This window comes from Balaenoptera acutorostrata, chromosome 1 (genome assembly GCF_949987535.1).
Source record: "Balaenoptera acutorostrata chromosome 1, mBalAcu1.1, whole genome shotgun sequence".
Lineage (NCBI taxonomy): Eukaryota > Metazoa > Chordata > Mammalia > Artiodactyla > Balaenopteridae > Balaenoptera > Balaenoptera acutorostrata.
This window is the reverse complement of record NC_080064.1, coordinates 133,419,098-133,444,889: the sequence shown is the minus strand read 5'-3', so window position 1 is coordinate 133,444,889 and position 25,792 is coordinate 133,419,098. Positions and strand designations below refer to the sequence as shown.

Here is a 25,792-nt window from a genome sequence, read left to right as displayed (position 1 = left end):
AAAGTGAGGAAGATGGTGATGTTTTCATGGTAGGGCATATGGAAGGAGGAACTAGAGAAAGTTTGGGGTGGATGAGATAATGAGTTCAGTTTTATAAATGTATGATTTGAGATGTCTGTAGAATATCCCAGTGGGCATTACTAGTATATAGCTGGAACTCAGGAAGAGTCACATGAGATGGGATGAATATTTGAAAGTCAACAGCCTTTAGAGTAAAGTCAATGATGTGGATAAAATAACTATAGAGAGGGTTTAGAGAGGGAGCAAACGACTGAGACCCGGGGAGCACCAACAGTTGAGGACAGGCATAGCGAAGGAATCCTATAGAGTAGCAGCCAGAGACAAATGAGGTCAACTGGAAGAGAAGCAGGCCTAAAAGACTGAGAATGAGGGTGTGGTCAGTGATGTTAGAGTCTCCAAGAAGTCAAATACTACGAGGATTGATAATTGCTCATTAGACTCCACTGGTAAGTAGTTGCTCGTCATTTTCAGTGGCATAATGGGAGAAGAATCCAGATTTCAAGGACTGAAGAACAAATGGGAAGAATAGTGCCAGATGAGGAGTTAATGGAACCTGAAACAATATGTTATACTACTTTTTGTAGAAACTTGTTTGTGAAGAAAAACGAGTTGTGGAATGGTAGAGGGTGGGTAATCTCAGGGCAAAGGGAAAGAAAAAGGCATCTATCTGGTAAGCAGACTACATGTTAATGTTGGTCAGTCAGGGTACCCTCTTCCCAGCAGAAGCAAGCCTTGTGCAATAAAATGAGCTGGGCAAATCCAATGCCCTTTCTTAGGAATTTGATCTAGAACATACAAGGAAAAAGTACCATTTAGCAGTGGAGAAGTTAAATGATGCCATGGAACTGTTGACAGGCAGGAAGAATAGAGCTAATGTAAGAGGAAAAGCCAGTGCTGCCATGAACAGGAGGGAGAGAGGGAGGGAAGGAAAGAGGGAGGGAGGGAGGGAGAGACCATGAAACTTGTTGGAAAAAGTTGAAAACAGTCAATGGCCAGAGATGCTCCAGTTTCTGATATAATTTCAGTTCCTGTTCTAGGCCTTGTAAATCATTTTAACAAACCATATTTTCTCCTTGAGTTAGTGTAAATGGATCTCTTTCCTTTCAACAAAGTAAGGTCCATCAACTCTCTAAGTTGTCTTTTCAAGATGTTTTAAAAAACATCTGTTATTGTCTAGGCTGTATCATCTCAGGGGAGGCAAATGAGTACTGTGGTTCAGAGATGGGTTTAGATTTAGATAGACCTAAATTTAAATACTCACTCTGCTACTTACACTTTGTGTGAGCTTGAGCACTTTGCGTAACTTCTCTGGGTCCAGGTGTTCTCATCTGTAAAGAAAGAATAATTATTTCTACTGCATAGGATAATTTAAGGATTAAAATAAAAGAATGCACACACACAAAAAACTCACCTCAGTGTCTGGCAATAGAAAGTTAAATAGATGCCAATTATTTTTGTGTTATTATCAGTTTATAATTAGTTTTGTTAGGCAGCCTTTTCTCTATCTTAAATATCTATTTTCTTTTTTAGTTTCAGTGAGTTCCTTCTAGCAACTAAGTACATATTCAGCTTCTTCATACTTTATATATTTGTATATTGATATTTGAATGGTGCTTGGAATGATGAATATTGAAAAGCTTTAATCTCTGTGGCTTATTCTTACTAGCTGCCTTGTCTTAGATCTTCTCTAGAAACATAGTTAAATGGAGAATACATTTTATTTAAATTGCAAACATATAGTGATTTTATCTTATATAAAGATCTAATTATTCATTCACTAATTCATTCATTTATTCCACAAATATATGTCAAGGTTTTTCTAGGTACAAAGTGCAGTTAGGCGCTATGGACAATGTGAAGCTTTGTAAGACACTGTGATTTAAGAAGCTATATCTAGTAAGAGAGATAGATGGATTCACAGAATTATAGAGCTAAAAGGTACCTTATACAAAGATAATCAATCCCCAATCTGTCATTTACAAATGGGGAAGCTGAGATACAGTGAGGTTAAGAAGTAATTCAGGAATTCAAATCTGGATTGTCCAAATCCCAGCCCAGTTCTTTTTTCAATTAGATCATCCAATACAATAATGAATGAAGCAAGTGCTATGATAAGCATAGGGCTATAATAAAGGATAACACATTCTAGCCAAATGAGAGAAGGGGGAAGAATTTTAATTCATGTGTGATGAAAGAGTAGGAGGTAGGCCTACAGGCAGAGGGTGAAGTGTGAGCAAAGGCACAGGGCGTGGAAGAGAGTGTGTGTGGTCCCCTGCTCGGTGAAGGTGATAGGTGGAGATAAGAGATGGGAGCTGACACTGAACATAAAGGAAACCAAATCCCAAGCAGCTATAGTGCTATTTCAAGGAATCTCTGCTTTACTATTTAGGGGCTTTTTGTTTTTTTATTTTAGAAGTTTGTGGCTTGATGGGACCTTTTTCAGAGAAGGTAGCTAAGGTAGCTCAGGTAGCATGGTGAAAAGTGGGTGGAAGGGGCAGAGCAAGACCACCTAAAAGAATGAGATAGCCCCAGTGAGGCATGATCTATAGTGGCAGAAGCAACAGAGAGGAGAGGAGCTCAGACAGAGAAGCAATAGTAAGAAAACATGGATCTTGAAGAAGAAGACATGGTTGTAACAACAATGATTTTAGTTATGACTGAAACAACCATCTCAGTATTTTAGATACTCTGTTTTAGCAATAAATGGATAGAATTGTTTTCACTAAAATAATCAGATGCACTTTGAAATTTTGGTAGTTTAAATAACATAACAAAATATTTCTTCAAGCCTTCCTACTAAAACCTGGAATCAGACAAGGATGTCCACTTTCACCACTATTCAGCATAGCATTGGTAGTCCTAGCTAGCAGTCAGGCAAGAAAAAGAAATAAAAGTCATCCGAATTGGAAGGGAAGAGGTAAAATGGTGATTATATGCAGATGACATGATACTTTATATAGAAAACCCTAAAGACTCCTCACAAAAACTACTAGTACTGATAAATGAATTCAGCAAGGTAGCAGGATACAAGATTAACATACAGAAATCTGTTGCATTTCTTTACACTAACAATAAAAATATCAGAAAGGGAAAGTAAAAAAACAATCTCTTTTAAAATCACATTAAAAAATATCTAGGAATAGTCCTGACCAAGGAGGTGAAAGAATTATATGCTGGGAACTATAAAACATGAAAAAAGGAAGCTGAAGATGATTCAAAGAAATGTAAAGATATCCCATGCTCTTGGATTGGAAGAATGATACCATTCTGACCAGTGTGAGGTGGTACCTCATTGTAGTTTTGATTTGCATTTCTCTAAATCTTTTTTTTTTTTTAATTTATTATTTATTTATTATTTATTTTTGGCTGTGTTGGGTCTTCGTTTCTGTGCGAGGGCTTTCTCTAGTTGCGGCAAGCGGGGGCCACTCTTCATCACGATGCGCGGGCCTCTCACTATCGCGGCCTCTCTTGTTGCGGAGCAGAGGCTCCAGACGCGCAGGCTCAGTAGTTGTAGCTCACGGGCCCAGTTGCTCCGCAACATGTGGGATCTTCCCAGACCAGGGCTCGAACCCGTGTCCCCTGCATTTGCAGGCAGACTCTCAACCACTGCGCCACCAGGGAAGCCCGCATTTCTCTAATAATTAGCGATGTTGAGCATCTTTTCATGTGCCGGTTGGCCATCTCTATGTCTTTTTGAAGAAATGTCTATTTAAGTCTTCTGCCCGTTTTTTGATTGGGTTGTTTGGGGTTTTTTTTTTGTTATTAAGTTGTATAAGCTGTTTGTGTATTTTGGAAATTAAGCCCTTGTTGGTCACATCATTTGCAAATATTTTCTCCCAGTCCGTAGGTTGTCTTTTCATTTTGTTTATGGTTTCCTTTGCTGTGCAAAAGCTTATGTTTGATTAGGTCCCATTTGTTTATTTTTGCTTTTATTTCTATTGCCTTGGGAGACTACCCTAAGAAAACATTGGTATGATTTATGTCAGAGAATGTTTTGCCTATGTTCTCTTCTAGGGGTTTTATGGTGTCATGTCTTTTATTTAAGTCTTTAAGCCAGTTTGAGTTTATTTTTGTGTATGGTGTGAAGGAGTGTTCTAATTTCATTGATTTATATGTGGCTGTCCAGTTTTCCCAATACCAATTGAAGAGATTGTCTTTTCTCCATTGTATATTCTTGCCTTCTTTATTGAAGATTAATTGACTGTAGGTGTGTGGATTTATTCCTGGGTTGTCTATTCTGTTCCATTGATCCATATGTCTGTTTTTTGTGCCAATACCACACTGTTTTAACTACTGTAGGTTTGTAGTATTGTCTGAAGTCTGGGAGGGTTATGCTTCCAGCTTTGTTCTTTTTCCTCAGGATTACTTTGGCAATTCTTTTATAGTTCCATAAAATTCATAAATTCCATAAATTTTATGGTTCCGTATAAAGTTTAGGAATATTTCTTCTAGTTCTCTGAAAAATGTCATGGGTAATTTGATAGAGATTGCATTAAATCTGTAGATTGCTTTGGGTACTATGGCCATTTTAACAATATTAATTAATCCAGGCATGCATGGATTCACTCATTCATGAGCTCCTTTGTCCTAGAAAAAATTTCAGAACAACGTCGAAAAACTCTTTGGGGGTCTTTTCTTCTTTTCCAGTTGTTGAACACTCCATAGGCATCAGCCATTGCTGTTAAGCACTGGGGTGAAAAGATGAATGGGGCTCGTGTGGCACCATGTCTTGTCCACGGAGAGATTACAGTCCAGCCAGGGAATATACATATATACCCAACTATTGACTTATATTAGGAATCAGAATCAGGTGTGAACTTGTATTCTGATTGGTGAGGGAAAAAAGGCCTGTGCGCTTTTTCCTGAGAAGAGGGAATATTGAGAAAGAGAATTCTCTCCCTTACCTCTTTCACCAGGGAAGCACTGGAAGAGAACTAAAATTAAAGCCCAAAGGGGTGAATGCTGGTTTTACTATCTTGAAGCAGAAAAGCAATTGGTGAAAGCTTCCCTAGAAAGCAGCCTCCTTTTGGGGCCCAAGGCCAGTGTGGAAGAGGCTGTGCACTTAACACACAAGGGTGTCTGAGAGTCTGAGCCTTTGTTCCTGGTTTACACCATGCTAGGTTCGCCCACGCCTGCTTTGGTGTGACCAGCTCTTCTTGATGATGCATGGTGGTGCTGGTGTGGGGCGGGGGTGAGAGGGAGGGATATGGGAAGATGGGAGCTCCATTTTCCCATACAACGCCCCTAACAACAAGAAGGAAAATGCAGTATCTAGCTCGCTCTGGTTCCCCTCTTACTGTACGCAGCTCCGCGAACAGTACCCTCAGTTTTCTCAGTTGCCGCTTTCAAAAGAGGTCCTGAGATTCACAAGTGAACTCCAGTGCATAAGGAAGGATGGCTAGAATCCAAGGAGGGCAACTTAACTTCCTAAAACTTTCTGCTCCTGTCATTTGGTCTCACCCCTCCCTTGCTCCCCTGCCCCAGTCTCCCACACTCACTCTGCACACTTTGGCCTTTGTGTTTTTAGCTCCCACTGTTTAGAACACACATCTCTGTCATCTCTGCCTTCCTTCTCTAAATGTGCTGATCCTTCAAGACTCAGCTGAATTCCTCTTCCTTAGGTCCTTCCAGTCACATAACTATAGTTAACCTTGAACTCCCTTGCTTTGGGACTCCTATCTTAGAGGTCTGCATTATTATTTAGATATTTTTTGGCTTTTTAATCGCTTTGGACGTGCTCACTTTGTCTTTCAAACTGCACAGAAAGAAACTAAGTCACAGAATTCTTTTACATGCACAATAGAAGGTACATAGTGCTTGGCCTGTCACTGGGCCCTAGAGATAGATGCTTGCTTGATTGACTCTGTGGCGGACTGTAGCATCAGACAACTAGAATGGGTGGAGTAGTGGAGGCTCAAAACTGAGGGAAGCTGCAAAGATAACCAGGATGACTGTCATGATGGGTAGGACTCCAGAGAATGTCCTGCTAGCTATGCGTACATATCACAGCTTGCTTACGTGTATCCTGTTGAAGTTTCTGTTCCATAAGACTGCTAAGGCAAAGAAGTCCCCGCTCAGAGGAATAAGCATAAATGATCTTCAAAGTTCTCAGCCAGAGACAGGCTGGATATCAAAACATGCTGTCAGCATGTCCCTGCTTAGCCCCTTGGCTGGCCCATTCCATCCTTTGCCTTTGGCAGCTCTGGGATCTATAATACTTTTCATGAAAGCACGAAGTCAGTATGTTTCATTCACATGGATCTTGGTGAAACTTGCAAAAGAATGGAGCATGTTTTCTATTCTTTCACAGTCTACAACACACTTGTGAACTTACTGGAATGCTCTGGGCCCACTCAAGACAGGAAATGAGGTTAGTGTTGTTGGTGCATCATAGTGCTGTTCCTGAAAATGAGACTTTCTCTGGCTCCAAGGACCAGAAACATGCAGACAGCCACCCAAGAAGCTCACAGCTGGAGAAGTAGGAGCTGTTGCCATCATTTGTCTCGGATAATGTGATAAAGCTGAAGGTGTGGGCATGTGGCAAAATATTTCCCTTTAGCAAACAATAAAACCATAAGCAACAAAAGGAAGGAGAAAATGCTACAAATCCTCTCTCATTCTCCTGATCACCCACAAGGAACACAAAGGTCAAGATACTGAAAGTTACACTCACAAGAGCCTGGCCAGGCTGAGGATTTTTTGAGAATCTGTACCTTAGTATGGGGCTTTCTATCACAGGACCTGCAAGCAGTTTCATTCAGCTGGACAAAAGAAAATAATCGGGTCCCAGGCAAAAAATTCCAAGAAAAAGTCCCTTTCCTTTTGATGACAATATTAATAATGATAATGATAAAAACAATAGGAACTAATTGAGCAACTACTATGTGCTAGTAATCTGGTCTTGGTGCTTTACACATTCTAGTTCATTTAGTCTTCATGAAAGGTCCCTAAGGTAGTCACTAGCATTATCTCCATTCTACAGATAAGTAAACAGAGGCACAGAGTGGGCAAAGGACTTGTCTAAGATTCATGGAGTGAATTAAGTCAAGGAGGTAGACTCCAGTTTCCAGACTCTGCTCAAATAAGTGAAATATAAAGATAGTTCTTGAGCTTCTAGAGGATGGAGCTTAAGCCTTCTTTATCCATGGGACCTTGTGCAGTACCTGGGCTAAAGCAGAAGTTTAATAAGTATGCATCCTACAGCTGGCTAGATCAATGAGTCATTGGTAGAAAGGTCAGGGGCCTCATCCCTTCATCTGTTCTCCCTGCTGTGGTGATATTTGAACCCAGGGTAGTAGGGAATTCAGATTCTCATGACATGAGTTCCCTAGATGGTTTTAAAGGGCAGCGAGGTCATTTCTTTCCTTCTGTATACTCCCTTTGCTAGAAAAGTCCAGAGAGAATGGAAGCTGTGCAATCAGGTCATATTATAGCCAAGTTTTCTGCTGTTGTGAAGGCCTTGGCTTCAGGTGCTTTTTCACATGAGACACTAAGAAGGTACTCTGATGGCGAAAATTGCCTTTTCATTTGTTTTTGTCCTTTTCTTCTCTCCCTTTTCATCTCTTGTATAGTTTTATCTTTTACCTTCTCCTCTCGTTTTCCTTTCTCTTCACTTTCCATTCATTTTATGTTAGAGCCAGAGTTATTTAAAGTGTCCTAAAAATATTGTCGTGGATATATTGTCATTGATAATTAGACATGACGAAAAAGGTATATACGTATATCTTTTTAGTCATCATCATCACTTCTAATTCTGTGGTTGTGTGATTTACACACACAAGATCTCTAAGAAGGGTATTAAGACACATAGCTATAAGCCCTAATCTAATTCCCAGCCCAAGCAAACTTATATTGAGCCAAAGATAGCAAATCATCATTCTAAACAATCTCTTTGACTTGTAAACTGTTATTATTTGATCAGAATTAAAGCACTTAGCCTGAATGAGAGCCACGAGGTACCTGAGGTGTCAGTCTAGACAGACACAAATATAGTAACTAGATGATTCTGAAAGAGGTGTCTTTTGGGTTTCTGAGATCATCTATGACATATCCCTGTACCCCAGATATTGCCCATGTTAGAAGTATAGAGCTCACAATAAAAGACTAGATGTTTTCTGTAAACTCCTGCTTGCTATGCCCTCCATATAGTATAACGTGCAACAAAATTCTACATATAACCAGTATTGTATCTGAGAATACTAAAAAGTTTCAATTGGATGGACACATTCCCTCTTATTTACTCTGCTTACAAAGTTTTGTCTTCCCAGCTCCTATGCTCCCTTGAAACTGCTCAGGCTCCAGTCATAGAAGAACTCCAAATAGTCAAAAAAAAGGACACTGTATAGTCTTTACCTCATTGACCTAATCCAAGGTACTTTACACCATTTACTATGGCTTGATATCTGGGACACCACTCTTTCATAATTCCTCTTCCATCTCTCCGACATCTCCTTTTCAGTTCCCATTACAAGCCTACCTCTTAAATGCTGTCATTCTCCAGAGTTTAGTCCTTAGTCTTCTTCTCTTCTTACTCCTTATAGTTTCCCCAAGCAATCTCTTCCACATCAAAAGGGTCTGGTATTATCTGTACGGTGATGACATTCAAATCTGGATCTCCTGCCCAGATCTTACTCGGAAGCATTAGAACTATATAACTGCCACTGGACATCGCCATATAAATGTGCCACAAAATCTTAAATTTAAAAGTTCCCTGAATGAACTTACTTCCTCCCACCCCCAATATTTATTTCCTCTTGGATTCCCTCTTTTGGTTAACCAGAAAACCAATCAACCTAAAAATCCAAGCAAGAAAGTCAACAATTATCCCTGAATCCTTCCTCCCCCTCATACCTCTTACCCAGTTGATCACCTCTTAATTCTTCCTCAAAGTTGATTCTTTCCATTCATGCCCACTAGCATTGCCTTAGTTCAGGCCTTTCTCTTCTCTTATCTAGATTATCATACTAGTTTTATAACTGGGCTCTGTGACAATCCCTTACTCTTACTTGTTCTCTACACTGTTGCCAGCATATGCTTTCTAAAACACACATCTAGTCACTGCTCCACTCTTTTCAAAGACTCCCTCACTGCCCAGATAATAAAGTCCAATGTCCTGTACATGGTTTCATATTAGGACTTTTTTGGCCAGAAGTGATGGAAACTCAATTTAAAGTGGTTCAAGTAGAACCCAGGTAATGAGAATGTCCAGGAATTGAACAGACGCTTCAGGCACAGGGCTCAAGTGATATCACTAGGGCCTCATCTTTCCATTTCTCTTGATCTCTCTCACTCTGTCCCTGGATTCTACCTTCCTTGGTGTGTTTGTCTCATCTGGCATACAACTTGCAGGCAGCAGGAGATGGTAGCTGCTTACAACTCCAGGCTTGCATGATCCATACAATTCAAGATTCCAAAGGAAGAAGACCCTTTATCTCAATTTTCATACATCAACTCTTAGGGAAAATTCTTATTGGCCTGGCTTGAGTCATGTGCCTTGAATTAATCATCATAACCAAGGAAGACAGAACCGTAGACTGGGTAATTTTGAGTCATTTTCTGTCTCTAGGTTGCCATGAAAGATAGCCCAACCGATATCACAAAGAGTAGGGAAGTGTGGTTTCCCAAAGAGAATCAGGGTGTTATTATCACTTGAAGGGGAAAGAGATGCTGATCAGACAAAATGACTTAAGTACACTCCCCATGACATACAGATCTCTCCATGATCTTGATCACTGTCAGTCTCTCCCATCACTACTCTTTCTTTCCATCACTGGACTACTTATAGACTCCTGAATGTGCCAGTTCGTTTCAGACCTTCCTGCCTTTGCAAGTGCTATTTTCTCTGCCTGGAATGTCTGGCAGGCTAAGTTTTATTCCTCTCTACAACTCCAGCTTAAATACCTTCTCCTCTGAGAGCCCTTTGCTGACTTCCAGCTCGTAAGGTGATTATTTCCTCTTTTGTGCCACTATTATACATAGTACTTACCAACATTATTATGCTTTTTTTCACCCTATGCTGCAATTATTCATTTTTTTTGTCTGCCTAGCCCAACAACCTGGGAGAGTACTACTAGATCCCTGAAACATAGAACAGATGCAGAGTAGGTGTTCAATAAATTATTGCATTGTGTTATGTGAATAAATATATGAATGGCTGAGTTTTTCAGTGGTAGAAATAACATATAAAGTTTACTATTTTTCCTGGATATCAGGAACATCCTTTGACTCATCCTTCTGTTCCTTCAACCTCCATCTTGATACATGCACACACAGATACATATGTGCAACAATTCCTCCAGAGGGATAAAGAGAACTACCTCCTTAGGACACCCAGGGTTATCCTACTAACTGTTCCTTTATGCCCTTTCTACAGCTGGAAAAATAGCACATTGATCTTTGAAATGCTTTTTTCTTTTTGGATAGATGGAGAAGTATGAAACAAGTAGAAGGCTAAAGGGTGTCTGAAGGGGAGAAGGGGAGGCCAGATGGAGAGGAAAGGATGAAGGAGAATGATAGAATCCCAAATGACAAACTTTCTGGACATTTCACTTTCGGTTACGGTTGTCCAAGTTTGTTTCCATGATGAGAAAATGGTATATGAAACTATTTGTGCCTGCATCACATGACTTTTGTGTGTTTACATAAGCAAGTTTAGTTTTGCTTAATACAGCTAAATTCCTCTCAAAGGAGTGTTGTTCTCAGAAAATGCATCAGTAATATAAGACTTGGATTTGCCAAAGAGAATTTGTGTGATCTTAGATCATCAGTCACCAAACATTCTACATCTATTTAATATCTGGAAAAATGGAAATCATTAATCCTGCTTTGACTTTCATCCCCAAAGGGTTATGTGAAGTCCTCAAATGAAATGTGTCAGAAAGTATTTTGTAATGTGTTAAATCAATGTGTACAAGAGTGAGTCATTAATATTAGAGAATGGTTAAAATTCCTCCATAGAACGATGTTAACGTAACTGCCATATTTTGAAGTTTATTTTTGTTTTTGTTTTACATTAATTTTCAACAATTGGATTTTAAAGGTACAGTAATAAGATTGTGAGTACATTTATGAGATGTCTCTGCTAAGCTTATAAATTGGATAAATGAGGATTTTTCTTAATTTGGCTGACAGCATACAAATCTGTTTTACCTGAGAGAAAAAAAAAGAAAGGGATGGAGGAGAAAAAAAAAATCTGTAGCCAAATTTATTAAGGTGGATGCACTTGTTAGAAGAGCTAAAGAGTTTTGATGATCTAAGATCACAATTAGCAGCAACATGACCTGGTCGAGAGAGAAGTCAAGGGGGCTGGTTCAAATTCCAAGTGTTTTCTGGAGTACTATGTGACTGTGGGAAAACATTTCTTACTCTTCTATTTGGAAGTGCTGAGGAAATTACCAGTAGAGAAAGAAAATTTAAAAATATACCATGTATCCACAAGATCAGATTCAACTGAAAAATATTACACTGTTTTTATGGTATCAGTGCTTTGCACAGTATCAAGTTTCACTAATTATTTGTTGAGTGAGTATGTGAATGAGCATTGGAGTCAGAGAGAGGAAACAAGGAGAAATTCATTGCTTACTTGACCTTCAATGTGTTGTTAAGTTTAACTTTTCTCTCTTTGTTTTCCTTCCTATGGAGGAAGGACAATTTTTATACTGAGAATCAATGATAACATGAGATAGAAAAGTAAACACAAGATAAAAGTAACACCACCTTCCATATGTAGGCTTAATATTTTTCTAAGTTCTTTTATGTGCAACCTCTCATTGAAACTCACTGACAAGAGAGTATGGGAATTTTATAGGCACAATGTTTAAGCATACATACTTGGTTGCTTTCCCTCTTGCTAATAAAACTGATCTCTTCTACCCCATCCTCTGTCTCTCTCACGCTCAAGGAACACTATGAGCTGTTTCAAGGAATGATGCCAGGTTCCATCCACAGGTCTAGCCACCTGAGACAAGCGTGGGCAACTGGCATGATTAGGTTCCTTGGGGATTAAGAAACCTCCCCTGACTTATTGCCTGAGCAGGGCTGGCAATGACTCTTTCTTCAGCTTCACCCCTCCCTTGCTTACTTCTGCTGTGGTGTAAATGGTATTACCTGAAGCATAGAAGTACAAAGAGGAAAGGGGTGGTAGTAAACTCAAGTAGAGAAAGTATCAAGAGATCACTTGGTAGACCTGAGCTCAAGCTAAGAACTCCCAAATTCACCTCAATATCCCTCTCAGTCAGCATGTAGCCCTCATCTAGCTTCAGATTGCCACATGGGAGAGTGAGCCCCAATTCACAAATGCTCATGGGAAAAAAGATTTTACTTCCTTTCACCATGTAAAGGGTACAGATTTGGGTGAGCACACACTTAACATGCTTTACCATGACCTGTTGAGCTTTATCTTTAAAACTGTTGAAATCCTAACTATCTTTGGGATTCTTTCCACAACCTCAGTATCATAAAGAGGAACCTGGAAATTCTGGCAAACTGGGTCCTGGATATTACCCAAAGAAGAAATCTGGAAGACCAGCATCTTTGGAAGTAGAGCACAGCACAATCTATCCATCTTCATCATTGATGGCATTTTGCCAGATACAACTGACCAAACTCCTTTCTCTTATATGCTCACCTCTACTCCTTACCTTCAGCCCATGGAGTGATTAATCTCAAGGGCAACAAAGAAGCAAAAATAATGATCTCATCAAGAGATAGCTTTAGAATCCCTTTCAATGGGTTTGAACAACAATGGAAGCAAATTCCTCCTTTAGTAAGAGTCCTCTTGGTTTATGCAAAACAATGGCTAAAAACACTAGGCACCCTCCTACCAAGGTAGAAGATACCAAACAAGAACCAATGTTGATTTGCAAAAGACAAATCTTTTCTAGTTGGAAATGTAATAAAGTCTATATCTTTCCAGAGAACCCAGACTGCCCCATATTGGAAAGAAACAATGATTTGCCACTTAATTTCTAACTTAAATATGTTTTGTCAGATAATAGGGAAGGAGTAATATTGCCCAACTCATTTTATGAGCCTAGTGTAGTCTTGATTCCAAAAGTAGATAAGGATGACTCAACACTTATTTATAATTAAAAGCAAAGTCTTAGAAAACTAGGAATAGCCAGGAAATCCTTAACTTGGTGATAGTTATATACCAAATACCTAGAACAAACATTGTGGTCAGTGAAAAAGCCTACACATGTCCTTTAAATACTGGAAATAAGACAAGTACACACTGCTACTATTTCACACAGTACTAGACATGCTGCTGAAAGTTACCTGGAAAGAAAAAGAAGTAAATTCAAGGATTGGAAGAAAAAAGTAAAACTCATGACTTGCAAGTGATATGATTATCTACCTAGAAATACCAATGGAGGTACAGACCAATTCAGAACTATTAAGAGTTCAATGTGTTTGCTGGATCCAAGATTACTGCACGATAATAAAAGCACATTCCTTTATCAGTAGTATTCAAATAGAAAATGCTATTTTTTAAAAAAGACGTCTCTCTCAATCACAAGAAAAAGTTATCAGAAGTTAACTTACCCAAGGGTACACAAGATTTCTAGAAGATGACCTGAACAAAGGGAGAGGCATTTTATTATCTTGGATATAAGGACTTAAATGTTACAAAGAAACCAATTCACTCCACATTTATCTATAAGTTCAGTGTAAACCCAATAAAACTTTAATCTGGATCTTTGAAGAAACTAACAAAAAATTCTAACATCTCAGAAAAGAAAACTGCAGAGAGAAAACTTAACCTATCAGTTATTAAGAATACTAAAAAATCATAGTTATAAAAATAGTTTCAAGAACATGGAGCCTAGAGAGACAGACCTATGTATATACAGCAAAGGAAGTTCTGCAAACCAATGGACAAAGAGCAGATGGTTTAGTGGATGGTGTTAAGAAAACAGGCTTGCAACATGTGGAATAATGAAACTGGATTCCTTCTTCAATAGTAAATGCAAATGGTAGATTGCAGATGGATTCAGAACCAGATATTAAAACAAAATTTATAAAAGTACATACAAAGTAATGCAAAAGAATATCCTTGTGACCTAGAAGTGGGGGAAACTATTCTTAAACAATGCTTCCCCCTAAAATAATTCCACGAATCATTAATAAAATAATTGATGAATTTGATTATATAATAATTAGGTCTTTCTGTTCAATGAAGGACATCATAAATAAAGTTTATAGACATTACATATTGGAAGAAGATGTTTAAATGTCTAAAACCACAAAAGACTAATATTTAAGATAAGAAACACATGAAGATCAACAAGACAGGAATTTCCAATCAAGAGATGGGCTAAAGACATGATTGGGCCATTTATAGAAGAGGAAAGGCTAACAAGCATATGAAAAGCTGTCCAAACTCAGTAGTAATTAGAGAAATGCAAATTAATCAATGAGACATTACTTTATATTTGTTAAACTGGCAACAAAAAAAAAAAGAGAGAAAGATGGACATTGCCAAGTGTTGATAGAGATATGGGGACATCTTTTCCATAGAGTATAGATTGGTGCAGAGATCACTCTGACAGTCCTTGGTCCAAATAAATAACCCCTTACTTAATGACCAAGCAATCGTACTTCTGGATATCTACCCAAAGACATTCTCACACAGTTTCACAAGGGAACATTTTCAAGAAAGCTCATCCCAGTGTTGCTTTTGGTGGTGGAAATTTGAGGCAATCTTGTTGTCCAATCCTGGGGGAAATATAGGTTGAAAGTGAAGAATTACCATCATGAAGGACTGTGCAGTGAAAGAAATAACAGACTACATATGCCCACAGTTCCATAAACAAATGCTAAAAAAGTTATGGCTGAGTTTTTAAAAAGAAAGAAAAGATAGAAATAGGAGTGGAATCTGTAAATACCCCATCTGCATCAATTTAAAATTCATGCAAATAAAATGCATATTTTGTAAGAATAATACATACAAAAAAGATAATCATTAAATACTTTAGAACACTTTCCTATGATGTGAGGCATAGGGATGGAGAATTGGTGTGGGAAACGGAGGAAAGAATGAAAGAAATTAAGCAAGAGACTAGCATGGACCTATGACAATAATGTGCATTCTGAAGAGTATGATTAACTCAAATATATCTATTTCTATACATCTCTATGTTTATCTATCTATCTATCTATCTGTCTGTCTATCTACCTACCTACCTACCTACCTACCTACCTGCCTGCCTATCTAGGGACATGGAAATTTCTACCACCAGGTAGGAGCACAGAATGGAATCATAGAATGTCCTTGTTGGAAGGGGCTGGTCAAGACTGAATTTTATATATTCTCCCCCTCTAGGAGGGCCTTCTTCAAACTCTAGCTTCTTAAAGGAGAGTCCATGTCAGTTCCAAAAGAAAAGAAAAAAAGGAAGAAAGGAAAAAAATGCAGACAAACAGGCTCAAAGAACCATTATTTAAGTATTATTGATATAATTAAAATTATGGAGTTAGAAAACCTCAGGAAAGAAAAAAATAAAAGCAAGTACAAGATTAAATAATATATTTGCCATACCTCCAAAACAACACAAGTTCCAGGCAAATCAATTAGCTTGGCCCAAGTAGTCATGCTTTTCGATAATCATTGTGGAGACCAAACGTAGTAAGACAGACTAAACTTCAACTGAATTAGTGAAATCTTTTGTTGTCAGGCAGAAACGTCCTTAAAGTGCTGTGGTATGTTCCTGGTTCACAGTTCATGTGGAGGAGGTTTGAAAACTCCTAGCAGAATGTAATCTTATGCTTTGTTTAATGTAAATTGCACCGTTTTTCCCCTTTGGGGTACCCAAGTAAAGAAAGGTGATTTTTCAGTAGTTTAAAATCCTAGAGGAGGAAAATTACTGTTCAACTAATGAATTTTACAAGAGAACACCAGTTGCATCTGACATAAGTAGACAGACACCCATACTAAGCAGATGGATTGGTTTCTTCTGGGAAATGTTATAAACAGGAAAAAGCAAACACCCTTCCCACACAAATTTTTAAAAATTTTCCTTTGGTATTTGTTTAATATCTTGATTAAAAATGCGGGTCACATGAAACTCTATGCCCAAACTGGAGATACTGAGTGTAAAAATATCAGACACATTAGATGGGAGAGTAGGGCCCATTCACCATAAGGGGGCTAAGATCAGAGATCATCACAAGTGACTCCCCACTGTCAAGTGAAGCAATGAGTGCTCCGAAGAAAAATTCTAGGGCTTGCATTCATTCACTCAAAATACATCAAAGAGTAACTCATTCTCTAGGCACTGTTCTCTGAACTGTGAACAAGACTAGCAAAACCCTTTATATTCTAATGGGATCAGACAGACAAGAAATGTGTAAACAAGTAATTACTAAGATAATTTCACATTACATTAAACACTGGGAAGAAGAAAAAGATGGAAAGTAGCAATGGGAGAAAGAGAGGAGAAAGAGTGAGGGTGAGAATATGGGAAAATATATTTTGGCAGTGGTGGGCTCCTCTCACTAGAGTGGTTAGAGGAGGTCCATCTGAGGAGTTGGCATTTTAGGTGGAACTGAATGTTGAAAGGCTGGGATGATGGATAGCGAAGAGTGTTGTAGGGAGAGGGAAATAAATAAATCAGGAAAGAGCATGGCATATATGGGCATAGAAACAAAGGCAGCATGGTTGAAGCACAGTGAGCAAGCTGGGGAGTGATAAAAGGTCATAATCAAAAGGAAGACAGGGGTTAAATTATGCAAAACCTTATAGGCTATGAGAAAGAGTTTAGATTTTTATTACAAGTGCAGAGCATTGTAAGTGGGGAGAGGGGTAACAGGATCTAATTTATACTTTGAAAGATCATTCTGGCTTCTAGGGGAAGGGAAAAAGAATAGAAGCAAGAAGACAAATTAGAAGGCTCTTATGGCAGTCCTGGTAATGATGATGGTGGCTTGGGTCGAGATTCTGCCAGGAGCAATAGTTACTTGTGATCTGACTCAGGATATCCTTGGAGGATGGCTGATCAACTGGAATTGGTGTGTAAGGGAAGGAAGAACACCAAGGACAAGTTAATTCTGAGATTTAATGTGTTATGCAGTCAAGTGGCGATGTCAACTAGGCAGCTGGATATAAGCGACAGGAGGTCTTTGGTGAGGCAGGAGCTGGAAAAATAATTAGAACTTTAACAGGAATGATTAGGGAGCAGGGGAGCTCTGATGAACTATTTTTTTTGGAAGAATTGAGAGTTGACAAGACATCTTTTCAGCTTTTAGAAAATCTTTCCGAAATATAACTCTGCTGACCTGTCTCAGACCTTCATAATGCAATACAATATGTATACAATGCACATAACATGTCCAACGAATGCTTACTGATTAAGTGATTAATTAGTAGTTTATTATACTGATATTCTTTACCTCTCAATGTTGATTGAGACAATGGGCTTACCGGGGCAATTTCTTCATCTGTAAAATGAATATAACAATATGTTCTTGCAGAGTTATCATGAATATCAGGCACATAGTAGGTATTTATGTGTAATAACTATTTTTGAAGATTGCATTCTCGTCAATGTAGATCTAACAGTAAGGCAATCCAAAGAATTGTTTTCCTGAATTGAAAAGGCTCCAATTGAAACTGCCTCAGGAAAAGTATTATTTCAGGAAATAATATATAATAGACTAGCATTTCCTTTCAGAATCAAGGAAATGACTTCTGAGTAACCTGCACTTTATTCAGTTTTTGACTTGTATTGAACACCTGTATTGTTGACTCCAAGAAGTCCAGTGCTAACATGTTTGGTATGTATTTTTATTAGTCACGGTTTTCCAAAGAAACAGAACTAGTAAAATATGTGTGTGTATCTATATCGATATCTATACTGTTTTCTCTTTCTCTATTTACCTATCTATCTAGAGAAATTTATTTTATGGAGTTGGCTCACGTGATTGTGAGGACCATACGAGTCTCAATTCTGTAGGGTAGGCCAGCAAGCTGGAGACCCAGAGAAGGGTTGGTGTTGCAGCTCAAGTCCAAAGGCAGTCTGGAGACAGAATTCCTTCTTCCTTAGGAGAGGTCAGTCTTTTTCTCCTAAGGCCTTCAACTGATTAGATGAGGCCCACCCATATTAGGGGAGATAATCTGCTCTACTCAAAGTCTACTGACTTACAAGCCTCTTAGATAGCCTCATCCACAAGAGGGCAGACAGCAGAAGCAAGAAGAACCACATTCCTGCAGCCTGTGGAACAAAAACCACATTCACAGAAAGATAGACAAGATGAAAAGGCAGAGGGCTATGTACCAGATGAAGGAACAAGATAAAACCTCAGAAAAACAACTAAATGAAGTGGAGATAGGAAACCTTCCAGAAAAAGGATTCAGAATAATGATAGTGAAGATGATCAAGGACCTCAGAAAAAGAATGGAGGCAAAGATTGAGAAGATGCAAGAAATGTTTAACAAAGACCTAGAAGAATTAAAGAACAAACAAACAGAGATGAACAATAAAATAACTGAAATGAAAACTACACTAGAAGGAAACAATATCAGAATAACTGAGGCAGAAGAACAGATAAGTGACCTGGAAGACAGAATGGTGGAATTCACTGCTGCAGAACAGAATAAAGAAAAAAGAACAAAAAGAAATAAAGACAGCCTAAGAGACCTCTGAGACAACATTAAACGCAACAACATTCGCATTAAAGGGGTCCCAGAAGGAGAAGAGAGCGAGAAAGGACCTGAGAAAATATTTGAAGAGATTATAGTCGAAAAGTTCCCTAACGTGGGAAAGGAAATAGCCACCCAAGTCCAGGAAGCACACAGAGTCCCAGGGAGGATAAACCCAAGGAGAAACAAACCAGCTCTACAACAAGTGCTAAAGGAACTTCTCTAAGTGGGAAACACAAGAGAAGAAAAGGACCTATGAAAACAAACCCATAACAATTGAGAAAATGGTAATAGGAACATACATATCGATAACTACCTTAAATATGAATGGATTAAATGCTCCAACCAAAAGACACAGGCTCACTGAATGGATACAAAAACAAGACCCATAAATATGCTGTCTACAAGAGACCCACTTCAGACCTAGGGACACATACAGCCTGAAAGTGAGGGGATGGAAAAAGATATTCCATGCAAATGGAAATCAAAAGAAAGCTGGAGTGATGTGGCGATCACACCTTGGGTCACAAATCAAGCCTCAGTAAATTTAAGAAAATTGAAATCATATCAAGCACCTTTTCCAACCACAATGCTATGAGACTAGAAATCAATTATGGGGATAAAATGTAAAAAACACAAACACAAACACATGGAGGCTAACCAATACATTACTAAATAACCAAAAGATCACTGAAGAAATCAAAGAGGAAATCAAAAAATATCTAGGGACAAATTACAATGAAAACACGATGATCCAAAACCTATGGGATGCAGCAAAAGCAGTTCTAAGAGGGAAGTTTATAGCAATACAAGCCTACCTCAAGAAACAAGAAAAATCTGAAATAAACAATCTAACCTTACACCTAAAGGAACTAGAGAAAGAAGAACGAAAAAAACCCAAAGTTAGTAGAAGGAAAGAAATCATAAAGATCAGAGTAGAAATAAATGAAATAGAAACAAACAAACAAACAAAAAACACCAGCAAATATCAATAAAACTAAAAGCTGGTTCTCTGAGAAGATAAACAAAATTGATAAACCATTAGCCAGACTCATCAAGAAAAAGAGGGATAGGACTCAAATCAATAAATTTAGAATGAAAAAGGAGAAGTTACAACAGACACTGCAGAAATACAAAGCACCCTAAGGGACTACTACAAGCAACTCTATGCCAATAAAGTGGAAAACCTGGAAAAAATGGACAAATTCTTAGAAAGGTATAACCTTCCATGACTGAACCAGGAAGAAATAGAAAATATGAACAGACCAATCACAAGTAATGAAATTGAAACTGTGATTAAAAATCTTCCAACAAACAAAAGTCCAGGACCAGATGGCTTCACAGGAGAATTCAATCAAACATTTAGAGAAGAGCTAACATCCATCCTTCTCAAACTCTTCCAAAAATTTGCAGAGGAAGGAACACTCCCAAACTCATTCTATGAGGCCACTTTCACCCTGATACCAAAACCAGACAAAGATACCACAAAAAAAGAAAATTACAGACCATTATCACTGATGAATATAGATGCAAAAATCATCAACAAAATACTAACAAACAGAATCCAACAACACATTGATAGGATCATACACCATGATCAAGTGGGATTTATCCCAATGATGCAAGGATTCTTCAGTATATGCAACTCAATCAATGTGATACACCATATTAACAAATTGAAGGAGAAAAACCATATGATCATCTCAATAGATGCAGAAAAAGCTTCTGACAAAATTCAACACCCATTTATGATAAAAACTCCCCAGAAAGTAGGCACAGAGGGAACCTACCTCAACATAATAAAGGCCGTATATGACAAACCCACAGCCAACATCTTTCTCAATGGTGAAAAACTGAAACCAGTTCCTCTAAGTTCAGGAACAAGAAGAGGTTGCCCACTCTCACCACTGCTATTCCACATAGTTTTGGAAGTTTTAGGCACAGCAATCAGAGAAGAAAAAGAAATAAATGGAATCCAAGTTGGAAAAGAAGAAGTGACACTGTCACTGTTTGCAGATGACATGATACTATACATAGAGAATCCTAAAGATGCTACCAGAAAAAGTCTAGAGCTAATCAATGAATTTGGTAGAGTATCAGGATACAAAATTAATGCACAGAAATCTCTTGCATTGCTATACACTAATGATGAAAAATCTAAAAGAGAAATTAAGGAAACACTCCCATTTAACATTCCAACAAAAAGAATAAAATATGTAGGAATAAATCTACTTAGGGAGACAGAAGACCTGTATGCAGAAAACTGTAAGACAGTGATGAAAGAAATTAAAGATGATACAAACAGATGGAGAAATATGCCATGTTCTTGGATTGGAAGAATCAATATTGTGAAAATGACTATACTACCCAAAGCAATCTACAGATTCAGTGCAATCCCTATCAAATTACCAATGGCATTTTTTACAGAACTAGAACAAAAAAATCTTAAAATTTGTATGGACACACAACGGACCCCGAATAGCCAAAGCAGTCTTGAGGGAAAAAAAAGGGAGCCTGAGAAAGCAGACTCCCTGACTTCAGACTATACTACAAAGCTACAGTAATCAAGACAATATGGTACTGGCACAAAAAGAAATATAGATCAACGGAACAGTATAGAAAGCCCAGAGATAAACCCATGCACCTATGGTCAACTAATCTATGACAAAGGAGGCAACGATATACAATGCAGAAAAGACAGTCTCTTCAATAAGTAGTGCTGGAAAACTGGACAGCTACATGGAAAAGAATGAAATTAGAACACCCCCTAATACCATACACAAAAATAAACTCAAAATGCATTAGAGACCTAAATGTAAGACTGGACACTGAAAACATAAGAACACTCTTTGACATAAATCACAGCAAGATACTTTTTGATTCACCTCCTAGAGTAATGGAAATAAAAATAAAAATAAACAATTGGGACCTAATGAAACTTAAAAGCTTTTGCAAAGCAAAGGAAACTACAAACAAGACAAAAAGACAACCCTCAGAATGGGAGAAAATATTTGCAAATGTATCAATGGACAAAGGATTAATCTCCAAAATATATAAACAGCTCATGCAGCTCAATATTAAAGAAACAAACAACCCAATCCAAAAATGAGCAGAAGACCTAAATAGACATTTCTCCAAAGAAGACATACAGGTGGCCAAGAAGCACATGAAAAGCTGCTCAACATCACTAATTATTAGAGAAATGCAAATCAAAACTACAATGAGGTATCACCTCACACCAGTTAGAATGGGCATCATCAGAAAATCTACAAACAACAAATGCTGGAGAGGGTGTGGAGAAAAGGGAACCCTCTTGCACTCTTGGTGGGAATGTGAATTGATACAGCCACTATGGAGAACAGTATGGAGGTTCCTTAAAAAACTAAAAATACAATTATAATATGACCCAGCAATCCCGCTAGTGGGTATATACACAGAGAAAACCATAATTCAAAGACACATGCACCCCAATGTTCATTGTAGCACTATTTACAATAGTCAGGTCATGGAAGCGACCTAAATGCCCTTCAACAGACAGATGAATGGATAAAGAAGATGTGGCACATATATACAATGGAATATTACTCAGCCATAAAAAGGAACGAAATTGGGTCATTTGTAGAGACGTGGATGGATCTAGAGACTGTCAAACAGAGTGAAGTAAGTCAGAAAGAGAAAAACAAATATTGTATATTAACACATATATGTGGAACCTAGAAAAATGGTACAGATGAACTGGTTTGCAGGGCAGAAATAGACACAGATGTAGAGAACAAACGTATGGACACCAAGGGGGGAAAGTGGCGGGGTTGGTGGTGGTGGTGTGATGAATTGGAAGATTGGGATTGACATGTATGCACTAATATGTATAAAATGGATAACTAATAAGAACCTGCTGTATAAAAAAAATAAATAAAATTCAAAAAAAAAAAAAGTCTATTGACTTAAATACTAATCTTAACCTAAAACATAGCTTCACAGGGACATCCAGACTGGTGTTTCACCAACTATCTAGGGACTGTGGCCTAGTCAAGTTGACACATAAAATTAACCATCACTGTGTTCACCCTTGGAGTTTAACAACAATGGTACTGTTTATTCTATACAGAAGAAAAAATAAATCCCCAGCAACCTGTGTGAGAAAGCCTTAGTTATTAAAATCTCAAAGTAAGGCAAACTCATTCCACATCAGTTTCTTCAGTTTTTTTCAGTATTTCCTGACCAGGTGAGATTCTACTATATTATGGGGTTGTCTTAATACTCCAAGCTTCCTTTCTACCTACTCCTCCTTCTTCCCTGCTCCCTTTTTATCACATATCCCTGATGAAATACAGATGTAATCACTTTAAAAAGAAATGTAAGTGTCTTTAAGGAAGAAAACAGATTATAAGCAGAAAGGAGACCATATTCCATGACTCGTAGCTGAGAAATTACTGAGGGAAATGAGAATTTCAGTTCAGCTCCATTGCATGGCAGTTTACAGTTGTTTTCTCCTCAGTGACTTTGGAAGGAATTGATTCCTTTGAACAAAATGTAGTGCACAATTACTGAACAACTCTTTTCAATTTATTTTCAAAGCAGAATATTTTAAAAAATTGTGGAGAGGTGTCTGAGGTTCACAGGACATACTCCGGCCATGTTTACTACCCAAATATTTCCAATTATCAATAAACCCAAGTTTATTTATTTCCATTAATCTTGTGAGGAATGAGATGGTGACAAATATTTAAGGTCAGCAAAAGTTCACCTCTAGTTACCTAGGCAGGAAGTGTGGGCAAACCAGTTTGGTTCAGTTGTGCTGATGGTGAATAGGAGAAAAATCAAATGCAAGAGAGTTTGAAAATGCCCTAAGGGTAATACAAATTCTCACACATTTGAGGGAAATTCCATTCAATCAACAGTATTTATTGAATTCCTGCCATGTTCAAGGCACTGGACTAGGTGGAGGTAGTGGTAGGAGGAAAGATTTAGAGATGGGTAAACTATAGCTTCTATTCTCCTCATAATTCTAATCTAAAGGGAAGAATAAAGGCAGTGCATATATATCCATCATATAAGGCAAAGTATAGTCAGTAACTTAAGAATAGAAATATTCATGTAGTGGCTTTTTGGCCAAAATGTCTTTTTGTACTTTTAGAGGAAAAGGGTTGGGCAATCAGCTGACATCTACTACCTTTGAAAAATTTGCCCAACGGCCAAGAATCTGAGGAAGAAACTCTGCCTATCTTGGAAACAGTCTCCAGCTTTGACAGCAAAGCCTTCCCTATCACTTTATTCCATTATTGGTCTTCAGATTTAGGTCTCCAGTGAGGATTTAGGAATACGCTTCTGTAGGTGGCATCCAACCAACACAGCACCTGATACCACAAATACCTTTAGTAGATCCAGGCTGTAGATCCCAGAAGCCAAAATTAATATTAAATGCCATGATTATGTGTGCCTTCCACCTAGTTCTTGACTTGTCATGGGCCTGTATCTCTCACCTATTTTCTACTCCCTTGGTCTTCCCTGGGCCAAAGTCCAGAGATCTTTGCTTTTTTTGAGAGAAACTACCAAACTCACTGACTTTGGCCTTTCCTTGTGCTAATTTTCAGTTTGAATGTTTGCTCTGGCCACAGAGATTTAGTCCAGTTTACCAACTACTTTTATGATACAACCTAGAGCTTAGTCCAGATTGGTAGCTGGCTCCAGCTATACCCTAGCTACTAACTCAACAGCTGTCAAGTTCCAAGGAAGCTTCCAGTAGAACTGGATAAAATGACATAATGCTATGCTATCAAACCACACCCTTCCTCAGTTTACACTGCAGTGTAAACTGATTACAAAGTTAGTTTTTGTGCTTTCCTTTGAGGCAGCTTGACACTTGCCACAAAAATACAAAGCCAGATGTTTTTAAGGATTTGATTCCTCTCCAGCCATCTGTGTGCCACTTGTAAACTCAAAGGCACGTGCCTTTAAAACTTGAATTCTGGGGCTTCCCTGGTGGCGCAGTGGTTGAGAATCTGCCTGCCAATGCAGGGGACACGGGTTCGAGCCCCGGTCTGGGAAGATCCCACATGCCACGGAGCAACTGGGCCCGTGAGCCACAATTACTGAGCCTGCGCGTCTGGAGCCTGTGCTCCGCAACAAGAGAGGCCGCGACAGTGAGAGGCCCGCGCACCGCGATGAAGAGTGGTCCCCACTCGCCGCAACTGGAGAAAGCCCTCGCACAGAAACGAAGACTCAACACAGTCATAAATAAATAAATAAAAGAACGTGAATTTAAAAAAAAAAAAAAAAAAAACTTGAATTCTGGTGACACGAGTCATATAAATTCGAGAGTGTGTTGGTCCAAATAGGCCTATGTCTGTAATAGTCACTCATTAAATATTTCTTGGGAGAATATATTTTTCTAATGCTTCTTACCATTTTCCCATTATTATTTCATTCACTCAATCACTCAATTATTGATCAAATATTTACTGAGTTCTTACTATGTGACAGGGACTGTTCTAGATGTAGGGAATATATCAGGGAACAAAAGAGACAAAAATTCCTGCCCTCCTGGAGCTTTCACTCCTTATTATGGTAAGGGTGAAGCAATAAATACCTTGGCATATTATATATTATTATAAATGGGCATGATTGATATAAACAAAAATAAAGTAGGAAAGGAGATAAAGAGGTGGGGGTCAGGGGAGGGATAAAGTTGATTAGGGTACTTCTATGCTCAAATGCTGGGAGATTAGGAAGAACTGATGAAATAAGACTGAGAAAGAATAGCAAGTTAGGGAGGAGGAAAACAAGGGATGTGTGGTTTTGGTAGTCAAGAAGATAAGAACTGAGAACTGATTTACCGACATGGAGGCCATTTGTTACTTGACAAGAGCAATTCCACTGGAGTGATGGAAGGAAAAGCCTGATTGGACTTATTTAAGAAATAATGGGAGAAGCATATGAAAAAGTTCAACATCATCAGTCTGCAAGAACAGGCAAATTAATATCATAATGAGATACCAGTATCTCCCACCAGACTGAATTAAATTAAAAGGATAGTAATATCAGGTGTTAGTGAGAATATGGAGATTTACATTGTTGGTGGCCATGTAAATTGGCAAAGCCACTTTGGAAAATTAACTGGCAGTATCTTTTGAACTA

The 25,792-nt window shown here is 38.3% G+C and overlaps 1 long non-coding RNA gene across 3 annotated transcripts in view; it reads right to left on the bottom strand.

Moving 5' to 3' along the window:
- The window catches only part of LOC130709052 (uncharacterized), a 143,645-nt gene that overhangs the window by 23,873 nt on the left and 93,980 nt on the right, over positions 1-25,792 (bottom strand). For 2 of the 3 annotated variants that reach the window (XR_009009502.1, XR_009009503.1), the window contains exon 3: positions 1,295-1,349. This is a non-coding gene — a long non-coding RNA (uncharacterized LOC130709052). Of the gene's footprint in view, positions 1-1,282; positions 1,350-25,792 lie in introns of all 3 variants that reach the window. The other variant, XR_009009504.1, reaches the window with a different exon arrangement.